Here is a 23634-nt window from a genome sequence, read left to right as displayed (position 1 = left end):
AGCCTTCTTACAGTACTTCAGTTACAGTAAATAAATTACTAACAGCCTTTTAGTACAGTAAATAGATTAATCAGTAATTAGTACAGAAAATAGTTTAATGAGAGCACATATGCATACAAGGGGAGGCCTTTTACCACAGTGAGCTTTCTTATAGTTGTCACTGTACTTCACTGGCACTTCAGCGTTCCAAAATATTGAACTCTGACTTAAACTCTCACCATGGAAAATGCATGCTCACGTCTACTTTACTCAAATTTAGTAAAATCCTTGTTGTTTTAAACATGGTTTTACAAGCTCTGCAGGATTGAACAAAGATGACTGAGGCCTTGGATTTTATGAAAACAAAGTTGACTGGTTCATGAGACACCCTCCATCCTGACAACTACACCAAGGCCAAAGAGCCAAGTCAGGTTGTGCAGCGTGCAGGTTAAAGGCAGGTGGGATCACTACCTCATGGAGCTGCCATCTGCACCCTAACAGAGACAGGATGAGGAACAGACTCAGCCATGGAGGACTTGGCAGTGGAGAGTGCTGAACGTTGAATGTCACCTCAGTGGGAACCAGAAGCTGGAGCTGGAGAGAATGAGGTTGTTCAGGATGAAGTATGAAGATGTAAGCTTAAGCACATGCTGTGTTTGTTCAGAACAGAATCTCCATGATCAGAATGTATTTAAAGCTCTCTTTCTAGTCTTACAAAAATGGATCCACACAAATTTGATCATCATCAAAGTCTGGTGAAAGGGATGGGAGTACTGCCACATCTGTGAAAAAACCAACTTTTTGCTGGTTTAGTAGAAGCTGTGTAAAGAAGTCTGCACATTCCAGCCAGACCCAAGGACATGGGGTCTGGCGTAAGTCCCTGCAAATTCAAAACGAGACAGGAACAATCATTATGTTGGTTGGTGGACTGTTACAGTTCAATTCAAAGTAAAATGTTGGTATTTTAAAGGGCATAAACGCTCGAAAGACCATGGCAATCGTTTGACTGTTTTCACACCTACAGTATATTTCTTATGACTTTACTTAGTTAAAAGTTATATTACTGTAACGTTTTCACAACCTGAGCTTTACCAAACAGGGCTAAAGCTAACTTAGCTACATAGAGAATGTAGATACATAAGTTATGTCACTGCTATGTGGGCTATGCTTAAGCTACATTTGCTATGTAGCTCCGTTAGCTACTTAGCTCTGTAATCTATTGCTAAGTTAGCTTAAGCTACAAGAGCTTTAGCAAACAAGGCTAAAGCCAACTTTGCTACACAGATAACAGATACGTAGCTTACGTAGCTTCTATGTAGGCCTATTGCTAGCTAAATGTGCTATGTAGCACTGTTAGCTACATAGCTTAATAATGGGAGCTTTAGCAAACGTAGCAGAAGTTTTGGTGGCTACATAGTGAACATATCTACATAGCTGCTTTGTGAGGTTAGCTTTAGCAATGTTTGCTACATAGCTCTGTTAATTGTAGATGTAAGCTTTAGCAATGTGAGCTTTAGCAAATATGGCTAAAGCTAACTTAGCCTTATAGATAATGTAGATACACAGCTTATGTAGCTTTTCTGTGGTCCTAGCTTGAACAAATTCTACATAGGACCGAACACCGCCGGTAACGTCACCATTGTATCAACTTCTCACTGAGCTGAGAGGCGCAAGCGCACCTACTACAGCAGCCAATAAGAACGCTCCCTCTGACCTGAGCCATGATTGGCTGCGAGTACTAGCCTCCTCATTGGGTGGAGCATCGTCCCTTGCTGGTTTTCCTCAAGTGAGAGTGCAGCGAGAGGGGGCGTTGCAGAAGTGTGTTATTCTGTTGGATGGCTTCTATAACAAGACCCTGACAGGTTGTGTTGTTTTTGTGGGCATATGACAGTAAAAATAAATCACTTACTACAGTTTAAAGCACTACAGCCAGACGAATTTGGAAAATCAAACTTGACACTAATTCAAAGTTTTACAGTGCATATGAATCAATATGCAACTGTGTTAGCACATGTAAAGCAGCAGATAATTCAAATATCTTGTAAAATGTTCGTGCCATTGCCACTGGAGACTTGGAAAGCACTTTGAGATTACAGTTTGAAAAACTTTCACATGTATCCATGAAATGAGTTTGGTTTGAAGTTCCATCTCAGCGTACGTTTCACTCCCTGGAGCCTCGAAGTCTTGCTGAGTTGACATGATGACAGTGTCACATCTACATGACTGAAGTATGTCAAGGATCTGTCTGCTCCTCCAGAGGGTGGACATTTGAATTCAGTCCAGACTGAAAACTCCCAGGAGGGTTAAGTAAAAATTGGAAGCTGTTTCGCCCTTTTAAAGTTTAAATTTTTGACCTTTCATTGCAGACTCTCTCATTGTGCCCACATGTATCATCTGTGTGAGTCAGATCTCTGGTGTCTTGAGTCTGAGACAAAGATTTTGACCTTTCATTATTGCACTCCATTAAGCTAATCACTTCAATTAGTAATGAATACAGAGAGTAAGGCCAATTTAAAGTGAATCAGCCCTACACTGGTGGACTTTGAGAATCTCAGAGTTTAGTCAGAAAAGTCAATATTTCTTTATAAACACTAGAAAACAATGACTGGATCTTCTGCTGACTGGAACATTTCAAGGCCACCAACTATTAATGTCTCTCAGGTCATCACCTTTCACGATGAGCTGAAGATAGAAAAAGATTTAGAGCTCAAAACACTCCATCACATTCGACTGTTTAAGAGAAGAGAAAAAAACGGAAAATGCATGTATAATAACTGTGTTGATAGCAAACTCCTTAGGAAGAAAAGCATACTTGCCCACACAATTGTCAGTCAAAGTACAAAGGTGGATCAACAAGAAAAGTCAGAATTGTCCTATGGTAGTGACTCCTTCAAATCTTATCATCAAGAGCCCTAATGTCTTTGACCTTTGACCTCTAAAATCTAATTAGATCATCCTTGAGTCAAGACTAGCAGAAATTTGTGCATCAACAGTGAACATTTGTGTTTGGATAAAATCCCACACAGCTTTTTGAGATATCACATTCACAGGAATGACCTGCATGGACTGACAATCTAAAAACCTAACACCTCCAGCCCTGGCTCTCACAGCAGCAGAAGCATAAAGTGCTTAAGTACAGAAATTCGAGTGACAAAACAGGGTTCCTCTAAAAGATGGATCTGCATTATTGACATTTAGGTGACAGCTCAACTGATGATTTTTCAGTAAACAGCCATGAATCATTAAAACCATCTGCACTCACTGAGCTCAGAGTTATGTAAGGTTACCTGCTTTGACAAAAACAATCATAGATACAGTTGAATCAACATTTTAGCGTCCGGCATGGCTCACATCCTCACTAACAGTGAGATGTTATTCTTCACTCTTTCAACTTGGGATCATCGCATATCTGAAGTGCAGATGGCATGACTGCAGTTGTGAGGAGGGTTGTTGGTGTATAACTTTCCCAAATCCCACCCTTTCAATCCCAGATGATCCCATATTGAAAGACCATCAACTGCATAAATTTGTACAGCTGTACAGATGCACAGGGGACGGACTCAACCTCGATGTGTAATGAGAGAGCAAAGGGAGATCCTTCACTTGTTTATGGTCATGGACAGCTTGCTGAATATTGTAAACTGTAAGAAAAAAAAAGAAAAAGAAAACTTTGACACATGTTGTCAACTGGAATTTCTAGTTAATGTGACGAAGCCCGCAAGTTAGTTTGGTCAGTAATCTTGAGTGCAGTGATTCACACCTGACATGCATCTTAATCAAATCACATGACTCACATTCTCCTAATTTAGTGGTCTATTTAAGCTGCAAGATGATTTCTTCCTCTGCTCTGCCCTGGTTCAGCACTGCACTCTCGCTTCAACCCACCTCCACCCCAACATCCACCTGTTGGCTCTGACTGGGGGTTTAAGATGTTATCTCATCACTCCTCAATTCTGCATGTGTAAGGAGTAATGAAGTCAGAAACTGACACCAAACTATGCTATGCTGCCATAATAAATGCTTGAACAAATTAAAAACGTTACATGACTGACTGGAATAGTATTATGTACAGTATAATATCCAATGGGCGTTACACTGCATTTTTGTTTTTGAATTTAGAAATTAAAAATTATATGTTCCTATTGCTGCTATCATGCCTCAAGCTTCCTTTCAGAAACATCATTAAATTGACTTTGTTTATCATGTGTGAATGCATCTCATCAAACACTGATGTCACGGGATAATTCATGAATTATCTAAGGTATAACCCTGTGGGGAAAATGCTTTGTATCGGTGAACGTGTGAAACTGTACTTAAGAATTGGATTTAACGGCAAAGATATTTTTTCTCTCTTAGCTCATAAACACAGTGTCTGTTTGTTTTAGTAAAAGGTTTTGACTTTATTCTCAAATTTTTAACTTTTTCTTGACTTTGACTTTAATCTTGAAACTGTATTTCAATGTTATTCTCAAAATTGTGACTTTATTCTCAACACTTTGATTTTATCTTTTCATTTCGACGTTAATCTCGATTATGCATGGCATAACCCGATGCTCTTCTGTATGTTGATTTATCTATCACATAAACAGACATAATCCCAGTCAACTTCTCAGTTTTGATGTTTTGTCAGAGTAGCAAAATGAAATATGATCTAGCATGGGTCAGACATCAACAGGGAGTATTTTATTCTGAAATTTAACTGGATATTTTAATTTGGTTTGGGTGAAACTTCTTTGGACTATCTTCCTACGTGCTGAATGTATGCGCAGGGCTCCGGCTTCCAGCAAAAATACCAGTCTGCATACCTGCCTCGGAGGGCTTTGGCTGCCGGCGCCACCACAGAGTAGAGATAAACGCAGCTGAGCCAGTGAAAACACTCTCACTGACTAAAACTGAAACCAATCGGCTTAGTTGCCTTGATTGAGTGGAGACTGACCCAACATGCAGCTGGTGGAATTTAGGAGTGAAGATTGAGAGCAAGCAGACATTTTCAGCACAACTGAAGAATACCTAAGCACAAAAAGGTGGGTTTTAATGTAAAGTTTGAAGAAAATAAATCAATAAGTCGTGCTCTTAAAAGTTCAAACACACTCTTGACTCCACAGAGGAAAACCTAAAACAAAAGAAAACATTAGTTTGTGATTAAATTGCAAAATACCTTGATGTGAATACGTGGGCTTAAAGGGGACATATTATGCAAAAATCAATTTTCAGTCTTTTCTAACAAAAATATGTGCCCCTGGCCTGTCCATAATCCCCTCAAATACCAGGAAAAATCCATAACCTTTCCCCCTCTCTTTCACCACCTTTCAGAAAATGTGTGCTGAAACTGCTATTCTTAGATTTTCCCCTCACGACCTCACATGGGGAGTAAGCCCCGCCCCCAAGTTTGGTTGGCCCTTCCTGCTTGGAAGAAAGTTCCACCCTCCTCTTATGATCTTCTTATCAGCTGCCAGCTGAGATGCTGGATAGCTCAGTGTGTTACCCTGCTGACAAATCAGTAACATTTAAAGCCACAGAAACGGCTCATTCTGAGGAGGGCTGAAACAGAGGGCTTTTTAGACATGCATAAATCCAATAATGGAGTGTTTTTTCAGCAACAAACTTCATAGGCATGTTTTGGGGACCTCTTAGACCAATATAAACTTGTCTTAAAGGGGTAAAATATGTCCCCTTTAAGCCACAAAAGTGGACATTTAGTCTTTGGTTTACATGGTCACTTGTTAAACTGTCACACTGGTTTTTTAAATGGTACAGATCCAGTTTGTTTTATTGTGTAAGATGTTCAATGTATTTTGTTTATAATGTATTGCCAATTCGTCTTCCTGCCAAAATAGTAACATTAATAAGGATTCAGATTGATTAGGAGTATCAATAAGCATATCAATAAAGATTAATGTTCCCCATCCCTAGTCAGTACAAAGCCACCTCTTTAAACTTGTTAGCTAACTCTGATGCAGAATGAACCTCTGTGTGGAGGAACAAGAGGTAGTTAAAGCAGTCGAGGAAATTCCAGAAACAACAACAGAGCTGTAAATTTGTGGCCTTTTCCTTCACTCTGCAGCAGCAGGGAGTAAACACTTTAAACCATAGGTTTAATGGCTTTCCTGCCTTTTTAAACAGCCACTGTGACTTTAAACACTTTTGACCTCATCATGTTAACTCAGCTCTCTTCACTGAAGGCCTGACGGGTCACGGAAAGTGAAGACCATATGCAGTGTTGAATATCTTAAATTTTGGTGTTTATCATGATTATTTCTGCAGTGTTTTTCTCCAGAAGCACATCATATTCTTGTCAAAGTCAAATAACAGCTCAGAAATAGGTTTGGACCATAATGGGACACAAACTGTTCCACTGAAGACAGTGAAATGTTTTTGGGAGGTCTGCAGGGAGCTTTGTGCCTTTTTACAAAGACGCAAACTCGGCCTTGGTTTAAAGAATTAACATTCAAAGTGCAGAGCAAAGAAGTTAAAAAGATCTGCTCTCGACTAATAATGAATTCAGGAAGTATTGTCTTGCATCCAGATTTCAGTGAGTTACAAAATCCAGATGAAATGAAAACATTTTTCAGCAAATGGCTCAGAGGAAACTTAATTTGAGAAATTTGGGTCAAAAATAACTTTGATGCTCGACTCTTTCAACTTTCTATGAACTTACTATCACCCCTCAGTCATCCCTGAAGTCGATGCAGAGGTAGGATAAACAACTTGGGTCAACACCATGCAGGAAAGAAAGCCGTATTATGCAAGTATGTTTTCTTTTTTGTCTAAAATCATCATTAGTTTGACATCAAACCTTAGATGATCTAAAATACAGTCAAAATCTTCAACATCAGTACAAATGAAGATCAACAGACAATTCTGGTGTCTTTAGTTGCTCAAATTAAGTTGAAATCAGGGTCAAAGCTCAAAATATCACACTGCTCTCTCTGAATTTTCACACTTTTCTCTTCCTTCTTCCTCTCTTCTTTCTTCCCACCTCATCTCCCCCTTTACCTTCCTTTCCCCCTCTGTTTCCTGCATCCTATTGTTCTTTTCAGCCCTGCAGCGTCTGAAGTTTAAATTTAGCTGGCGATTCTTCAGGAGGGATCAGTGGTTGTGTTGCTTTCAGAGGACGCCCTCAATGTTTGCAGGAAGTAGTTCGGTCTAATCTTATTTTTTACGCTCAGTCTCTGACTGGAATGTTTTAAAGGTATGTAGAGAGCAGAAAAAAACTCTTTAAAACCACAGCTGGAAACTCATACAGTACAGAAAACCTTTTGACCTATATGGGACCTTCAAACACAGGCCCCAGGTATTGGTTATTCTTGCTTTTGCTAATTGAAAGTGTAAAGAGCAAGTATCTATGGAGAAAAAATCTGCAGTATGTTGCAGATTTTTTTCATAGGAGTCATAATATCTATGCCATTTGACACCTTTATAGTTTTGGACGATAATTTGGACATATGTTGGTGTCATTTTGCCCCTCACTGTTACCATAGTGACCATAAGAGACACTTCAGGGCACAGATGATTCATTCATCAATTTTCTATTTCCTATCTCCAGTTTCTTATCGGTTTCCTGATTATGGTGGCACAAGGCTGAGCGAGGTGTCTCCAGAAATGGTTTTCAGCTCTTCCTGAGGGATCCAATTCATTCCCAAGTCATCTGAGATATGAAATCTCTCCAGCGTGTTCTTGGTATACCCTGGAGTCTCATAACAGTGAGATGTGCCCAGGAGTCGTCCTGAGCAGATGCCTAAAGCTCAAATGGCTCTTTTTGATTCAAAGGAGAACTAGCTCTTCTCTACGCTCCCTCTGGATGCTGGAGCTCCTTTTTCTCTGAATATGAACTTGCACAAGTAAAGGAAGACACTTATTTTCTGAATTTTGTTTGGAAGACAGACCTGCTGGTTCATTAAAGCTTTGCCTTCTTTCTCAACTCCCTCTGGAACCGAGACCATCTAGTACAACACTTGCATTTATGGTTTTAATCCAATGGCCCATTTACATTGAACTACTATAAACCTTTAGTTTATAATGCAACTTCCTTTAAATGTACCGTTATCCAATGAAGGCCTCAGCTGATACCAAAGATCACAGTTTGATGAACTGAAAAGAACAGCATCATCAGCAAACAGAATAGTGATCCTGAGGTTCCCAGACCAGAAACCCTCCTCTCTGTGTCTTTGCTTTCACTAGTGAGCACCATCAATTGGATTCAATTATTATCATCTAATAGTTGAATAATTATGAACTGCTTACGCTGGATAATGACATCTTTCTGCTATTGGTTCTGGAAAGCTTCTTTTGAGATAGGTTGTAGCTCTCAGGCACCTTACCCACAATTTCCACAGAATAGCTATGTCAAAGCAGAGCGAATTCCTCCCTTCTAAGTCAATGCTTGAGTTTCCACAGCACAGGTTGTGGTCCATCTCTGGCATGTGTAACATGTATCATAATGTCTGTGTGTTGTTTTCTGTATCCACACATTAAATTCTTGGGGCTGGGCTGAACTGGGTTATGATGTGCTCCACATCAGAAACTGACTTTGTAGGTAGCCAGGTTTGTTTTTTGACCTATTTGCACAGAACTAATAATACATAGGGACCTCTAGTAATTTTGTATAATCTCACAGGAAGTCCGTGTTTTTAATCCAATGTGAATCGACCATGTCTGTGATGAAGTATAAAAATTCCAGGACAAATTACCTACCAAATATCAGCACACACAGAGGTCCATGGGTAATTCTAATCCCGTGTGAATCAGCATCTCTGTAATTTAAGGTGATAATTATGTTTTTACAGTCCTTGCAGCTTTTCTGCTCCTTTTACTTATAGAAAAAAATAATTGAGGCTTCGAAGGACTTTGTTATCAAAGTTTTGACACATTTAGGTTATAAATAGTGCTTCTCTCTCAGTTAATTTCAGCATATGTGTAAAAATGGCTTTATTTTACTTATGTATTTAAATTGTAGAGTTCAAATGTGCGTGTGCACATGGCTGCTCTCTTCTCCTCTATCAAGTTCCTACTGTTATATCAGGATTATTTAGCCGTACAGTTCATGCATAACACAATTTTGGCCAATAATCTCACATTGTAGTTTGTTCAATTATTTATTATGGCAACATGACATGTTTGGCATCAGGCTTGATCGTTCCTCACAGATTTTTACATACAGAATTTGAGGAGTGATAATATAACAGCATTAACCCCCAGTCGGAGCCAACAGGTGGATGCTGGGGTGGAAGTGGGTTGAAGCGAGGGCACAGTGCTGATCCATGCAGAGCAGGCAATTGCAGAGCAGAGGAAGAGATGTTGCATCTTAAACAGACCACTAATGTAGGAGGATGCAAGTCATGTGATTTGATTAAGATGCATGTCATGTGTGAATCATTGCGCTTGAAATTTTATCGACAGAAATAACTCGCCAGCTTCATTTTGTTTCCAATTTTAAATGGGTCGCTCAACATTCAGTGGTTAGGCTGCAACAGCTGATCACCGTCAGAAGGGTTGTTTTGGATGCATAATGATCTAAAATGAATAGAGCGCAAAATAATATTCACAGCATCAACAGCATCAAAACTGTTCAAAGTAACAGGAGAGGTTCATGTTTAACACGGGGTTAACGGTATAAAACACATGAAGAAAATGTCACCTGCAGAATGGATGTGCAGACATTGCATCTTCTCTGTATTAATTTTGGAAACAAAAATTGTGCATTTTCGTTGCTGCTGCCATGCAGCACCCTTATTTTCCGAATGCACTGCACTAAACACTGACATCAGGGGTAACTCACAAATTACCAGAGGTCCCTAGGTTAAACTTGTCCAATAAGAACAGGGCATTATTCAGATTACATTAATTTTCCAAGGAAGACTTGACCAACAACATCAGCAACACAGAGTTTCAACAACAGTAATAATAAAGCTTATACCAAGTATATAAAATGCATAAAAATGATCAGAAAAAGCAGTTGCAGAAAGCCTGGATTCAAGACTTACCCCAAACATTAAAGGTACCCGAGTTCTGCAGTTTGGAGTCAGACTGTACATTTTCCAAGCAGAAAGCTTTAAAACTAAGCGGCATCTGGACTTGAAGAACAGCAAATTGCCCAGCATTGAGGGAACAAAGGTTGGAGATGTGGTCCAGAATGGCTTTATGAATAAAGAGATGCCAACTTGTTCATAAGGCAGTCCAGTTGACTGTAGATCATAGAGTACACTAGTAAGTAAGATAACCACAGCTGATAAAACTCAATGCACCATGACACACACTAATTACTATAAGACTTTGTACAGAGGTCTGCATGCATAATTATCACCACAAACAGGTGGCTGAACAACAGTAAACAACAGTGAACAACATTATGAAACTTTCCCATCCTAAAAAAGAGGTCGTAAAGTCAATCTTGGAGTACACTATCAACCGGGAAGATGTCTAGCATCCCATCTCCATAGAGCACACCAGCTGTCTGTTTTCAGCACTATGTAGCAGCCACAGTTCTCCCAAATGAGAACATAAAGCTTTACTGTGCTTGTCCACACCCCCCATTTCAGCTAAAAAGAAGCCACTTAGTCCTTTTTGGTACTGTTTGATACAATGGCTGAGGCTAAGAGATGCAAGACAACTGTGGTGGATAAAGCTAAGAAACACAATGTTTGTTTCATGGCAGTGCAGTAACTCTTAAACTTAGGTAGGTGGCAGCAAACCAAATTTCTTCATTTTTTTGCTTTTAGTGACAAATTTTTGAAATGCCATTGGAAATAAAAGTGTCACCTACAGAAACTTTGAAGTTTTTAAAGATGTATTAATGTAGTTAATGTGTGAACATTGTAAGCTTTACACTTACTAACTTAACCTAGACGTGTAAATGTCAGTATACTGTACCTAATTACTGATACACTGTTTATTCTTTTACCTTTTAAGAAAAACAAAAAAGGGGGCCAGATAGTCCCCAGAGTCTAGTTTGTTTGACCAGTGTGAGTGCACTGTACCACCCCAGGTATGACACTCTCCTTGGCCTAGCTATGGATGGAGGAGGTGGGCTTAGGGATGGAATGGCTGCTCTTGCACATCCTAAAGCACAGGTATGCAGCATGGGCATGACATGTAATCCTTTTGACAGTAATTTAAAACAAGTCAGAGGGCCATATGTGACTAATGTGACTCAAAATAAGCTGCATATAGAGTAGAGCTGCTGTCATGTTGTCTGTGTATTTCTTCCCTGTTCCAAACTCTGTGGGAGTACAGTCTTGTAAACTAAGTCATTGTATGATGTGATGATGAATCCGTACTCAGGCCTGGTTGGGTTTGGAGCACTAAGTCCAGGCCAGTAGGAAGTTGAGACTAACTGTTGGGTGAGTGCACCCTAAATCTGAAGGGTCGATTCAGCTCTTGTAGCTGCTAGTTGAAGTCTGACTCAAAAGGTGACATAATGCATCTCTTCATGTTTACAGAAATTGATGGTACTTTAACTTCAAAACCAGGGCTTCTCGAGATAAAAGATTTCAGATTGGAGCAGCTGTGGTGTGAGGAAGCCCCTAACATGAGATCACGCTGCTCTGAATCATCCAGGCTTCCTCATTGTCAAAACAACATGAGAGAGGCAGCATAACGAGAGAGGAAACAAGAATATCTCACGCAGGCATTCACATTCTTTGCCCTGCAGTTAGTCTACTTCTTTGTTTGGGACTGCACCTACATGTTGATTTGATGATTTGTCCAAAAGAAAAGAGAGAGAGAGAGAGAGAGAGAGAGATAGAGAGAGAGTCAATTTACTATCCCTATGGCAACAGTGGAGTGTAGAGAAATCTGCTTCTCTCTTTTAATCTCTTTTAAATCAACTTTGAAAAGATGGGACGGCTCAATGACAGTGTCTTTGTGTGTGACAGGGAGAGAGAGAGAAATACTATGTATGAGCATGAGGATGAATCTCTGCTGTAATTGTGGCCTACGTTTCTCTCCACACCTCAGACTCACACGCACAGTCTTCTTCCTCTTTTGTCAGTGTACTGATTCTCTCTCATGCACTGGCCTCGTCTTCCTTTCTGCACAACGGTGCGATTCAGAATAGCAATCAGCCTGCATCATTTGGCCTCTGTCTCCTCGTTTACCGGAGGATTCTCCTGCTCTCGAGTCAAAGCTTGCTCGCTGTACATGTCTGAGGCTAAATTAGATATTTAATGGGTTAGATTCTTTTCCAACTAGGCAGCTGAAAAGTCAAGATTAAAAACAAAGCAAAAAACTTGACATACAATGCAAGGTTGAACATGATTGGAATCCAATTTCCATCCCTTGTTGCATTTCATATCTTCCTCTCTCTGCTCCTTTTTTCTTTCTGTTTGCTGCTCTGTAAACAAACGTCAAGTATTTTTGTTGTACTACAAATCTGAATCCTGCTCTGTGTTTGGAGTGGTTGACAAAGCATACAGTTTTGCTGATATGAGCATCACTGTGACTTCTAAAAGGGTGAGAAACTGCACAAAATGAGTCAACACCCATCCCTGCTTTACTTTAGCTCCAAAGTAAGTCTTACACAACTGGCATATAATTCAGAAATTTATTAAAAATACAAGAGATGCATACTTAAGCAGGGTATTCTGCATGTTTCCCTCGGTGTGTCTCTGTTGCAGGACCGTTGCATCATATCGCACTCATTTAGCCGCTGAGCTCAGTCTGACTCACTTGCAGCGGGCGGCTCAGAAGGTTACTTTAAATTATAATCTGTTTCAAATTACTGATTAATTACCTGCTTGGCTTTGTTGGAGGTGTCAGATGACTGGGTTCAGCCATGAGTCATCAAATGACACTTCACAGATTCTCCTTCTCTGAATTTTAACCGCAGCCTGTGCAGTTGAAAAAAATATCTGTTGTTCTACAGCTTCCCTTCCCCCTTTTTTATCCTCAGAGTCTCTTTTTATTCTGTCTCTATGTCTTGACGTTATGCAGAGGCCAGGGCTGCTCAGTCCCCGGCCTTGTTAATATTTCACATGGTAAGAAGCCAGAGCACATGCCCGCGTTGCCCCAAAAAGGAAAATCTTCTCCTCATTTAACCTCCAGCACAGAATCTCCATACTAACCAGCTCAGCCGAGGACCCGACTGGAGACACTCGCATTGTTAGACAGTGGCTCCCCAGTTGTTCAGTTTTGTTCTCTGGAGCTGTGCTACACTTCCTTGCCATGCAATATGACAAACACTTTTAAATTTAGCAGCCACTGAGTCATGGTTCTCCTTCACAGAGAAAGACAGAACATGACGGAAACATACTGTCACTGCAAAGACAAATAGACTGAGACTTAGAAGTCATTTAAGGTGGCTTGTGGGTAATGTGTTGATGTGGTATGCATTCGTAAAGCTTACTAGTGAACATCAGGAGGGCTGCCCCTGAAATCTTCCTGATCTGGCTATTCAAACATGCAACAGAGAGTATGGATCCTTGTCAGACAGGAGGGGCACCTAAGGTGTCTTAATGAAAGACATGACATAAAAAGAACAATGCATAAGTAGCAGAAGAAGCAGGAAGCCCCCTGTACAACACTACTATTAAAATACTTGCCTTTATATCAGTGTTATGTGTAGTTTGACAGTCATATGCATCTTGATTGCACTGGTTGCGTGCACACAGTCTATGGTTGTGCATCAGCTGAAGGAAATCAACATCTAATCATTATCAACATATTTAGCAAACACACTGCACATGACCACAAACACACCATCCCCACTGTGAAGCACAGTGGTGGCAGCATCATGCTGTGGGAATGCTTCTCAGCCGAACTTTCAAAAAGTTTTTTTGTCCAAAAAGCCACATTAAATCAAACATGACTGATTTATAAAAATCAATAAAAGGGTAAAACATCCAACACTTTTTACAGACATCAACAAAATCCCTTAGAAGAGACACTATTATGAAGAACTGCCTTCATATGAGCACTATGTGTGGTTTGACAGCCACAAAATCAACAAAAAAGCAGAGAACATAGCAAACAGAAAACATAATGTAGAGATTTAGTATGCACAGAGACTGCACTGGTCACGTGCATGCAGTCTATGTTTATGCATCAGCTGAAGGAAATAAACATCACCCCCTCCTGCTTGTTCCTGGTGAATTCTCCTGATCATATCCTGCTGTGTTTTAACATCAGCACTCTCAGACATCACATGGAAAACATACTGGAGGGCTTGCAGGAGAAACTTTGAAAAAAGCCAGAGTGAAAATATTGACTGCCTTTAAACATGCAGATCACCCCAAAAACTTCAGGAGATTTTCAGGAGTTTTGTTTGTGGAAGCATTAATAGTCTGGTAGGTTTGTTTGCAAAGTAAGTCTCTCCTGACTGTGCTAGAGGAGGAAGGATTTAGCTCACAGTTGGTTGTTAAGTTACAATAGAAGGCACAGAGTGTCAAGGTGAGTTCAGGTTCAAGTACAGCAACTGTTAAAAGGTCCATAAATTTTTCTCTCATGCACTGACTAAATTAGGTATCTTTATTTTTCAACATATCACAAAGGCCTTTCTCCAATAATCATTCTTTTAGAAACTACTGATTCAGCCAAAGCTGGACATGTTTTACCCTTTTATTGATTTTAGAAATCAATCATACTCAATATATTTTGGCTTTTTTGACAAAAAAAAAACTTTACTGTCAACATGAAAACTGATTTTTATAAGGTAATGTCAGTGCAGTGGGTGTGTCTCAAGTAATTACAGTATAAAGACACCTGTCTGGATGGCACAGTCACTGGTTAAGCAGTATTCCTGGCTACCATTACACCATGAAGACCTAAGAACACTCCAAGCAACTCAGAGAAAATGGGAAAGACTCTGCATACAACCACTGTTGCCTGGGTTCTTCACCAGTCAAAGCTTTATGGGAGAGTGACAAAGAGAAAGCCACTGTTGAAGAAAACTCATATTAATGTAAAATATTACAAGACAACACATTGTATTTTCCATATACAGTTAACATTTTCCTCTGCTAAGATTAGAGTTACAAGTGACTGGCTCTTTTTGTATACAGTGAGGATGACAACTAAGGTTAACATTAGTGAGACCACTCTTTGTTACATACTGAGGAGGCCACACTGGACTGGGAAGTGTCGTAATTCACAGGACTCCTCCTTGTCAGGAAGTGCTGGAGGATCCTCCTCCCCTGAGTGTAAAAGAGAGACATTTCTCTGTGCTCGGGAGCTGTCTTCTCTGGGAGTTCACTTTTTCCTATCTCTGCGCAGAGCGAGGGTGAAGACACACAGATGGGTGATATTTGTGACATTTTGTAACTTTATAAGTAATCTTTAATAAACTTTGGGTCAATGACCATTCAAGCTGAACCAATGCTCTCTTTGTCCTTCTGCCAATAAAAGAACAGCGTAAAAGTCTGACATTAAACTCAACGAGAAGTCGCCAAAAAGCATGTGGGAGACTCCTTGGTCAAGTGGAAGACAGTTCTTTGGTCTGACAGGACCAAAATGGTGCTTTTTGGCCACCAGACAAGACGCTATGTTTGGCAGACACCAAACACTGCATCCAACACAAACACACCATCCCCACTGTGAAGCATGGTGGTGGCAGCATCATGCTGTGGTGATGCTTCTTGGCAGCTGGCTCTATATGTTTTGTAAATGTAGAAGTTAAAACGTGTACTACAAAATATATGAAATGTCATTCAGTCTGCAAGAGAACTACAGATTGAGAGATTTATTTTCCAGCAAGACAATGACTCAAAGCACACAGCGAAAGCTTCACAGAAATGGTTTAAAGACAACAAGGTGAATATTCTGGAGTGGCTAAGACCTCGATTCAACTGTGAATTTGAGGCTGGACTTGAAAAGGGATGTTCACACCTGATCCCCATTGTACCTGGCTGACCCACCTGGGGTGCAGCTTTACTGTAAGGCCATGTGCACCCTAGTCAATGAGTGCTTTCAGAAATAGCATCTTACTGTTAAGCTACCTTCACATCAAAACATGCATATAGGGCTGCTCTGACAGATAAAAGCAGTGTTTTGTCAGCATTATAAAGCGAAAAGCTTATAATGAATAATCATTCATTATAAGCTGCTGAATGTATGACGGCTGCACAGCTAATTAGTTTTCCAACCTGCAAACTAACCTCAGCTAGGTTTCTCCCCTGTGGATTTTTGTTTGGTTACTTATTCAAAGGCACAGGTGCAGCACAGAGCATATGAGCTTTAAAATCAGATAACAGGAAAGCATTAGAGTAAGACTAATTTCAGGAGCTTTTCCTCTTTGTGTATGGCTGTTCATCAAAGTTTGGTTTTTGATTGGGAACTTTTAGTCAATGGAGAGATAGCGCCTTGGTTTTAAAAATAAGGGGGACTAATCCATGATATGAAAAAAAAACAAAAAACAGGGTATTTCCTTTGGTCTTAACACAGGACATTATTAGCAGATCAACTCTGACACATGTAGCGTCTTCCTGCATCACACTAAAAGGCTGAAACTGCCAGTACAAATTACACCCCAGACTAATCCCAGGTTTTATTGGTCCTCTTCCAGGTGTTGACACCAGCTTGAGTGCTGCTAACCGTACCTGTTTCTCAGCCAAACTCTGCACCCCGTCATCTTAGCCAAATCTGGCAGAGGCACAGGCCAGTGCTGGCTAACATTTGGTGCTCTGATGCCAGAACAGAGACGAGTACACCAACATTCAGCTGCTACGGGTCTGAATCTGGACGGCTTCTCAGGTTATTAACCGTTAATGGATGAGAATGTGTTGAGGCTGATTGGCAGCTTCTATCACATGCTGGGTCAAATTTGACAAGAGACATGTTTTGACACAAACCAGGAAAAGATTAATGTTCTTCCAGCAAAAACAAAACAAATGCTTGAGAGTTTCTTATGAAGGCAGATGGTAGGTGGGGTGAGAGACAGATGGAAATTCACTTCCTCTTCAGTAAAATAGAGGAGAAATATTTGCTTGAAGAGGGGACCTCTTTTTTTATTGGGAGGACGTGTTACTTTCTGTTTAAAGGATTCAAAGTTATTGGTTTGGAGTGACTGTAGTCTGTATTTAGAGAAACATTAGCAGTGGCAGCATCAGTAGTGCGAGGCTACCAATCATCCTGACCGTGGTGTCATGTGTTTACACTGATTATACAAGGGTACCACAAATAGTTTGGCAATGACTGATGATTAAACAGAGCCGAGATTTTCAAGTGTGCTCAGCTCTTCAGCATGAGATTGAGGCTGCAGGATGAAATGCAGCAATGCGCTTAGAAAACCCGATTATTAATTCTGCTCTTCCAGCTCGGTATAATGAAGACTCTGGGGATATTATGGCCTCAAGAGTAGAATAAAAGGTTAAAAGGTCAGACAAGACAGGCAGCACATTATTATAATTATTTCACTTTGCTGTGCCCACTTTCTGGGATACATTTCTATGGCTCTGACACATGTTCCTCTTTTGTCACCATCCCTTTAGGTGACACTTTTTGTGAATCCAAATGCATCATCCCCGTATGAAAAATGTGCTCTAACCTATCGGACCATATTTTTGTCTTCAAAAAATAAATAAAATCCCACACAAACTATAAGCTGCTCTGACAGTCTGTCTTTAAAAGTTAACTGCAATCATAAGCATGCACAGAACTTTTAGAACTTTCAGGCACATCTGGGACAAAAATTGAGGCAAAAGTCAGGCCTGTAATGGCGAGTAAGCCCACCTGAGGTCACCATCAGGCAGGAGGGAGGATTGACACAACTGAGGTCATACTCAGGACATCCTTTCATATTACCAGAGACATGGGGAAATCGTCCTCACCTTGAGGGCAGGGTAAGGGGTGGATGTGGTGAGTAAGCACGGCCTACAGTACTGTCTGGATGGGTACTAGAGTTGTCACGAGCACCTGGTCCTGCTGTAAACCACTGGCAGTCTCCTGGCCTATCACCGTAAAAAAGCCTGGACAAAAGAGATGCCATTGAGCTTGACCTTGTATGTGGAGCGACACACATGTCGACGTGCCAACCTCAATTCTGGATTGTGGTGCATCAAATATTGACCTTCAGCCTTGTCCCTTGAGCTCAGAGGTTCTCCAGAATCTCTGAATCTTTTGATGATATTAATTACTGTAGATGGTGGGATACTCTTTGCAATTTTACATTGAGAAATATTATTCTGAAATAGCACCACCATTTTTAGACACAGTTTTATGCAGATAGGTGAACCTCTTCCCATTTTCCCTTCTGAGAGATTCTGCCTCTCTAAAATTGGGTCAGGTATGGGAGCATGCTGGTTCAGCACTCTGCTGTGCCAACCTTGGTCCTGTACTGCTCTGACCATCATCCAGGCCTGCACCAGGCCCATCTCTCCAGATATCTTTCCAGCTGGTCCCTTCACGATATCTGAACCAGTCCACCGGGTCCTGGGCACCCGGTTAGGCTGGATCAGGCTCGGGAGAGTATGCAAGGTGCCTTTCAAAAGCACAGCTAATGTTCCTGTATCAGACAGCTGATCCTTCCTATCCCTGATCTCTTTAGCATGTCAGCATTAGACACATGGTCTTGTCACTGACAGCAAAAAATGTGGTAAATTTTTATGCATTTGTTTATTGTAGGGGACAATGCAGATTAATGAACATGGACATGTAAATGTCCCAAATTGTAGCCATCCGTAACTTCCATCCGTAGTATCTGGCAGGTTGATGGTATAGATATAAAAGTGTATATTAAGCATTTACATAATGAAAGTTAAAAAATCTACATAAAATCGGTACATACATACAGTATACCTTTTAAATATCTGATTTCATCTATCAAGAAGGACTGTGTGAAGTAATTATTGAGTTTTCCAGGTCAGTAAACTTATTTTGATTTGTAAATGACCCCTCATTCATTATAACAATGAACCATTACAACCTCACTGAGTGATGATGGCTCTGCCGATTTGATTATGTTAGTTAGATTAATACACCGTCGTTGTGAACACACACATTAAGGGCTGCAGAAATAATCAGCTGTCAGCAGAAATATGGCAGAAATACATGTGGATTTGTGGAGGATTTATGGCAGTCATTTAGGGAGAGGTTTACAGTTGCAGGAGCTTGGGAGGAAAGGCATGGCTGATGAAAAATAGTCTGTCAATCTGTCTGCCCTGGGTAGGATCTCAGACCCAGGAATCTGACGGCAAGAATGAAATATTATGTGAAGTGTGAAATATTCCAGAGGAGAAATATTTTGCTCTGTCTGTCCTCATTATCCATCTCTCTCTGCCTGCCTCTCTCCCTCTCTTTGTCTCACTTTCTATCTGTCTTTCCACCGACTGCTCTCTCCATCTCTCTGCCCTCCCAGTGCCTCCCTCCCTCTCTCTCTCTCACCGTGCTGCAGGGAGTTACTCAGCATCAAATTAGACACAGTTTTCACAAGGAAGGAGTGCAGAGTAAGTGCAAAGGCCAAAAGGGCATTATAGATATGTAATGGTTTATATGCTGTTTTCTGGTCACTAATGACAAGATTTGTGTAGATAAAGGGCAAAATAAAACAACAAGACAAAGCTATGACTCTGTAGAGGCAGACTTTGGGCACTGAGGAGAACAAGACACTCATTATTTTGCTTTAAATGGAATGATCAGGTTATTCTTTGTCTGTCTCTCCTAGCTTCCTACCAGTTACAGAATCAAGGTCAAGACCTTTGTGTCCAGAGCGCTGTCTAGTCAAGCACCTGCCTATATTTAAGAGCTGCTGAAGTCAAACAGCAAGACTCTAATGTTGAGGTCAATGTTCATGTTTTAATCCTGATTATGGCAGTCATGGGGTTTCAGGACCTGTTTGCCCTGAAAATTGACTGTGTGATACCATGTAGTGTGTCATAGCAATCAAGACCAAATCTGGGCCCTGCATCACGGACTCCTGATAGAAAGTCTCTTACACTTTATTTTTCTTACTGCCTTCAACATTTTTTGTCACATCAGTGAAGCTGACCAATCAGGGCACTAAGAAATATCTGTATGCAAAAAAGTTACAAATGTAAACAAATCAAATGGCAACATCAAGGAACAGTGATGGAGGGGGTGCAAAGAGGTGGAACTGGCAACCCAATTTCTGCTTTTATGATGTGTCATAGAGGAACAACCAAAAACAAACTAGAGATATACACTATATGGACAAAAGTATTTGGCCACACCTGTTAACCTTTGAATTCAGGCATTTCAATCAGACCTGTTGCTAAGCTTGCAAAGCAGATGGATTTGTTCGTTTCTGTTTCTTACTAGCGAATCCATCTTGCAAAGCTCCTATCTGAACAGTTTGGGCCCAGTTAGAAAGTGACAGGACCAATCAGCATTGAGAGGCAGTCCTTTCGGGCATGGCAGAGTTGTGACGTAGGTAAGCAGCTACAAGAGGCCAGTTTTGAATTATGGCGGAAGACATTAGCATCGATGCTGCTAAAGCGCCAGATTTATCAGAACTTGATGACATTTCTTTTTTAAAAGAAGACCAAAGAACAGCACTGAACTGTTTTCTTCAAAAACGACAAAAGTCATGTACAGTCGCCATGGTTTGCGTTATGCAGCTCTCTATAGAGTTTACTTGTCAGTAGCTCTGCACCTCGGTTTTAGGGCTATGACATCATGTGTTTTGTTGCTCTGATTGGCCCGCAAAGATTTGACAGGCAGAATGTTGATCCAATCACCCTCCAAGTCTTTTTTCAAAGACTCTGCCCTTTCCCAAATGTCGTATCAGATGATGAGTCAGAATGATGTCTGTTGCAACATGTGTATAAAATCATCAAATCAATCTGTATCACAATCAAACATTTGTGATACAGAATTGGTCGTTCTGAAGAGCTCAGTGACTTCAAGCTTGGTACTGTGATGGATGCCACCTTTGCAATAAGACTGTCTGTGAAATGTTGTCCCTGCTGGATATTCACAGTGAACTGTAAGTGTTATTATTAGAAAGTGGAAGTGTTTAGAAACAACAGAAACAACCTTTTCTACTCCAACATTACTGTGGACAGCAAAAAGCAAGGACTTTAAGGACATAGTTTGATGAGTTCAGTGTGGAAAACTTGGCTGGCCTGCAAATAGTCCTGACTTCAGCACCATCAAGCCCCTTTTGGATGAACTGGAACGAAGATTGCGAGCCAGGCCTTCTCTTCCAACATCAGTGCCTGACCTCATAAATGCTCTAAAGAATGAATGGACAAAAATTCCCACAGAAACACTCCAAAATCTTGTGGAAAGCCTTCCAGGAGTACATTCCCTGTTGGTGTAATGGCCAGGCTGCTAGATTCTTTTGTCCATATGGGTATGTTGATGGAAAATAGCAGATGCACTTTAGCAGCTCAGTGAGCAACTGCTGTTAGCATTAGCATCCCGCTAGCCTATCATTCATTAATAGAGTCTGGATGAACAAACAAATACAGCATAGTAGAGTAAAAACAGTATGTTTGATAACAGTCTTCTGGAGTTGTCTAGCCCTGCTCCTCTTCCCTTCAACACAATTGCAATGATTGGTCAGACACCTTTGAGTCTGTCATGTTTTTTGTCCCTTTGATTGCCTGATCTGACACCGTGACCATGGTAACAGGCAAAAAGATTGATTGGATATTCTGACTACTAAGCTTTATAAACAAGTTTGGCCGGATACATGGTGTCAAAACTTTTCCTTGTTCCTGTGTGTAAGGGATCCATTATATATGACACATCTGCGAAGGTATGGACCTCCGAGTGGGGAAGAGGGTGGGGACACTGGGCAGGTTGGTGGTCGGGTGGGGGTTGTGGGGGAGGGTTAGGTGGGGGGGCTTGAACTAATGTATTTTTCTTTAAATTGTATGTTGTGTGTAAAGCACTTTGTGCTACATTGCATTGTATAAAAATGCTATATAAATAAAGATTGATTGGTTGATTGATTGATTGACTAATAACTTAAATCAAAGAGTATATTTGCTAACTCATCTATAGGTCTTAGAACTCCTCTTTGTCATGCTGTAAAAACTTGTGAAAGTAGTAAGTACAAATTGCACCCCTATGAAAACTGCAGAAGGTGAAGCAGCATACCATATAAAAGTAGTAATGGACTCATGGATGTGTTTTTATAGAACAAGCTCATCTTCTGCCCCCTCGTAAACATTATGAAAGCAGTGAATAGAAGCCGAACATAATGAATTTTAATTTTATTCAGCTTTATCTGAAATGAAAGCAGACGTTTTATTTCATTTCATTAGAGCGGCAGAGAGAGGGAATAATTCTCCACACTTGCCAAAGAAGACAGAAAAATTGAAGTCGATGCCACATTCAAAAAGCCTTATTAGACCAATAAAAGGAGAAAACAGCCTCACTAAGTTACAGAAACACAACAAAATAGGCAGACTGAATGAGTTCTGGGAGATGGAGAAAATCTGAAGCTCCATTCCACCAGAGAGGACAAAGAATCAGAGCTGATCATTGATTATTGATCCCAGGCCCCTGAAATGTAACCCAAAACCAACCAAAGGCAATTAAAGGCCTGAACAAGAGCCCCTGTTTATGTTTAAAGTTTACCAGGCAGTCTTTAGGTCATTTCAGTGGACAGCTTACCCATTAGTTACCAAATGGGGAAAATATATTAAACAAATATATTAATAAGGGCTGTCAAACAAACAATTTTGAAACTTTAAATATTTGCTGAATTTCGTTAGTTAATTATAATTAAGTAACACATTTACAATATGTTTTTTTTTTTTTTTTTTTTTTTCATATCGGTAATGTGAAGTTATTTACAGTCTCTTAATTTGGGAATCAGATAAATGAAAAAAAAAAAATCCTTCCATGATTTTGAGTTTTACACACTGAGAAAAATGGTAGAGTGCATGTACAAAATGATGTGAAGATGTGAGGTTTTCCAATGTAGTTTCTTTCTCTATGTACCAAACCCAGTAATATAAGTGTAGGCATTTTAACAATAAACTGTTCTTTGTTCTGCTTTTACTGTGGAATTTTCACAGTCTGAAAAACTAGTGGTTGATTGAAAGCTACAACTGTAGCCCGGCCACAGGTAATAAACTCTCTTTGGATCAACAAGTAAATAATACAGCTAAAGAGAACAGTAAAAAGTGAAATGTTCGGTGTATTAATGTCAAAGATTACTTTTGAGTTGTCCACTGAACTGTCTGCAAGTTTTAAATGACACAATTGCAGGAGCATCAGTGACCTTATTTTCCACCACTGTGGAATTATCATTACTGATTATAAAATGTATTGTGTTAATTTCAGTTTAAACTGATTGCCTCGATGATAACAAATCAGTGACTGCACAGGAAACCTGTTGCAGTCTGGTTTAAAGAAAAAAAAACAACTGACCAAGCAGGGTCCTCATGACTTTTAAATCCAGCAGCCCTAAGGAGGCTCCTGGCAAGAAGCAGGTATCCGTCTGGCTCCTCTGGCACAAACCAGTTGACTGAAAAGGTTATTCACCCCGGCTTCTGGCATGATTATTGCTGGTGGTGATCCTGATCCCAATAAATCCTTTGAGAGCAACATGGCTCCAAGTTTAGAGATTTTTTGAACATTTCTCACTTTCTTTCCTTAACATACAGAAATATCACTTATTTACAACAGAACAGTCATAGTCACAGTAAGATCTGGATTATAGGCCACTGTATGTATTTGACATCTCTACATCTCTTTACAGAAAAAAGAGTTTTAATCATCCTCTTGGGTTACAATTCTGTTTTCTTTGGC

The 23634-nt window shown here is 40.2% G+C and overlaps 1 long non-coding RNA gene across 2 annotated transcripts in view; it reads right to left on the bottom strand.

Annotated features, from left to right (window-relative positions):
- The window catches only part of LOC121512359, a 98918-nt gene that overhangs the window by 25036 nt on the left and 50248 nt on the right, over positions 1 to 23634 (bottom strand). The window contains exon 3 of one of the 2 annotated variants that reach the window (XR_005992101.1): positions 130 to 573. The exons of the other annotated variant lie outside the window; for it this stretch is intronic. This is a non-coding gene — a long non-coding RNA (uncharacterized LOC121512359). Of the gene's footprint in view, positions 1 to 129; positions 574 to 23634 lie in introns of those variants that run through there. 2 annotated transcript variants of the gene reach the window in all.

Source organism: Cheilinus undulatus, linkage group 7 (genome assembly GCF_018320785.1).
Source record: "Cheilinus undulatus linkage group 7, ASM1832078v1, whole genome shotgun sequence".
Lineage (NCBI taxonomy): Eukaryota > Metazoa > Chordata > Actinopteri > Labriformes > Labridae > Cheilinus > Cheilinus undulatus.
The sequence above is the reverse complement of the archived record's forward strand: the minus strand, read 5'-3'. Positions and strand labels throughout refer to the sequence as shown.